This window comes from Ictidomys tridecemlineatus, unplaced genomic scaffold (genome assembly GCF_052094955.1).
Source record: "Ictidomys tridecemlineatus isolate mIctTri1 unplaced genomic scaffold, mIctTri1.hap1 Scaffold_35, whole genome shotgun sequence".
NCBI classification, from domain to species: Eukaryota; Metazoa; Chordata; class Mammalia; order Rodentia; family Sciuridae; genus Ictidomys; species Ictidomys tridecemlineatus.
The window spans coordinates 85004-88474 of record NW_027522416.1 but is presented as its reverse complement, the minus strand read 5'-3'; positions in this window follow the sequence as shown (position 1 = coordinate 88474).

The window sequence follows — 3471 nt, the reverse complement described above, 5'->3', positions numbered from 1 at the left end:
CCTAGCCAAGTTTCTTAAAAGACAATTTGAGACACTAATAAAACTTCTGCCAAAATAATCTTTTGCAGAGCCAAAATAACTATAGGTATGATAAACTGGCCCTAATACATGAACTTATGAAAAAAACAGACTATCTGTAATTCTGATATTGCTGTTTTCTTGAAAAGTATGCATGGGAGAAAGCAATATTTTGTATAGCAAGTGGCAGAAATGCAGACAGGCTTCCAAATGATAATAATTTCTATTCATATAGAATTGTATAATTTCTAAAGATTCTTCACAAGAAAATTCTTTATTTGGTTTCTATGGTTATTTAAAGAAGTCACTTCACTTTTTGGTAATGTTATTTCTTTTTTTCTTTTCTTTTTCTTTTTTTCATTTTTTCAATGCTGGAGACCCAATTCCAGGGCCTCATGCATGCTAGGTAAGTGCTGTACCACTGATGCACATCACAAGCCTGATAATACTCTTTCTTAAATAAATTTTTTTATAGCTCCAACAGTGTGATAATAAGGTAATTTGAGAGAGAATTCATGATTGGTTGATGAGAAATGATCACCATGCTGTCAGGAAATATAAGGTAAGTCACTACAATGTTTATATCTGAAATTTTCGTTGTTTCTAATTAGCGTATTTATCTCTGCTTCAGATTCTACATCATTATCCTTCAAGACTCCACTTTACATATATTCTTATTGTTATATCCTCTAAATAGACAATTGGAAACCACAATAGTAAACACTGCATAAGAGGAAAATTTGACCTCTTAAAAGGAAAGAGTTGTCTACTGAGACTTGATGTGAACAAATGAATATTCATTCAGATAAACATCTGTTACTTCTACAAGTCATTGCAGTAAATCAGTTTTAAGAGGCTGTACAGAGATGAATATCATATCATCCTCCCTTACCCCAAATCAATCTCTTACAATGGAATTTCTTTGTTTGGATTTCATATAACACATACTACATTAAAATACACTGTAGTTATTTAGCTCAGGCAACACAAAGCCTGTGCATATGCTTCTGAAATCAGTCCCTAATGGCTGTTTGTAATTATTTGGTATTTGCAACACACAACTTAGGTGAGTTTATTAAGTTTTATGGTTGTTAATGCTGCAATGTTGAGATTTGCAGTGTCTTTTTAGTAAGCAAGTACATGTTCTTGTAGCAAATTGAATACCTGTGCACACACATATACATGTATATATATGCAAACACACACACACACACACACACACACTCACACACACACATATATACAAGAGGAAAGAGTTGCTTTGCTAGACTGATTACATCATATTTAGTTATTAATTCAAACATTATTTATATCGAACTAGGCATGGATTGCCAGGTGATGCTTGGAATTTTCCTCAAACAACAACCTTACATGACTATTATTTGAATATGCTAACATAGTTAATGTACAAATATAATTTCTTAGTATCTTATGTTCTTTACAGGAATTAAGAAATTTCATAATTCTACAAAGTATTCTTCAACCTACATTATGGATGTTTTGTGAGATAGGTAGATAGAGTAAGACATTAGCCTTTGGAGATTAAGTTCAACCTTTATCCTTTCATGCCTTCTCAGACTTCAAGTAATGCAGAGGAAATTTCCATGCCTCTAATGATTTCTTGGTCTTTCTGGCAACCAGCTCCCATCTTGTAGGCATGTAGAGGTAGCATTCAGCCACCAGTCCTTACGAGCATAGAGAAGGCACTTAGACCACTGGAGATTTCAAAGATTGTAGGAGCAATGTGTCAAGAACCAGGTACAAATACCAAATATTTAATTTTTATTGTACCACAGAAAGACATTGCTAGCATTTTTTAAAGATTTGCTGCCTACCATACATTTTTTGTCCCTGATTTCCTTTTATACTGTCTTCTTTAATATTTTATTGATTTTTTTTATAGAGATATGTTTTGATTTCTCTTTCTTTTCCATATATTTAATGTGATTTCACTCAGTCTTACTTAAAATTTTGTATAGTTACAACAGTCTTCTTCAAACTAATAAAAACTAAATTGCATATAAAAACCATATTATTAATCTTTTCCATGGACTTTATATTATTAACATCACAATTTATATCATTTTGTTTTGTGTAGCCAAGAACATATCTTATACTATTGTTTTAAGACTTATGTCTTTAACTTTTATACTAGAATTTAACAGTAATTGCCACAGTACTGTTACAATGATATATTATTCTGCATTTATCTATGCATTTACCTTCAATAGAAAGTTTTATACTTACCTATGCACTGATAGTGCTATTCAGCTTTGGTTTGTTTTAACTTGAAGAAATTTGTTTAACATTTCTTGTAAGACTGGTCTTGTAATGATAGACTTCTTCAGCTTTGTTTTTGAATATATGTCTTCTTCAACTTTAAAGGGCAATTTTGTCAGATATTACATTCTTGGTTGTTGCTTTTTACCTTTCTGCATTTTGAAAATGTTCCACTGCCCTTTTGTCTGCAAAGTTTCTGCTGAGACAGCCATTGACTACCTCAGGGAAAATTCCCTGTATGTGATATGTCATTTTTCACTGGCTGCTCTCACAGTTCTCTTTGTGTCTGACTTTTCACATTTCAATTATAATTTCTCTCAATGTGGAATTCTTTGGGTTCATCTTATTTAGACTTATTTGGATTTTATAAGTCTAGTTGTTCCTTTTTAAAAAATTTCAAGATTTTTCCCCATTATTTATTTGAGTAAGTTTTTGGGTCTGTCTTTTCCTTCTTGGACATTCATTATATATATTGGTCTACTCAATGGTGTATTCACCAAACTTCCTTCATTCTTTTTCACGTTTTTTCTTTTTATCCAATTAACTGGGTAATTTCAAATGACCTGTCTTCAAATTCAGTGATTCTACAGCTTGATCTAGTATGATGTTTTGATGCAGACTGAATTTCTTTGGTGAATTTTTCAATGCAGTTACTGTTTTCTTTGAAGTCTAGACTTCTTTTAGCTCACATGTACCTTTGCTAAAATTTTCATTTTCTTTCTTTATTTTTTTTCCAAGTTAATTTTGAATACTTTGCCAGGTAATTCATATATTATGTGTCAGTAAAATTGGGGTCTTGAAGTTTCATCTTCTTCCTTTTGGAGAGGCATGTGTTCTTATTTGTTCATTTTCCTTGTCTCTTAGAGTTAATACCTGCACATTAGAAAAAGCAACCATCTTTTCCAGTCTTCATAAATAGGAGTTTTATAGAACAAGACTCTCAGTAGGAAGCCCTGCCAGGGACCTTTCAAACTCTCTGTGTATGTGTCTTTGCTGGATTTGGTTGTGTAAATTCCCAGTTAGGGAAGTTCTTTTTATATTTGTTTGCATTTATTTATTTATTTCCTTCATGAATTCACAATCTTCTGCTACTTCTGGATTCTGTCTGTGGTATCACTGGTTTTCTGGTGCAGCAGCACACCTGGACTCTTTTGAGGTCTCAGAAGCACACAG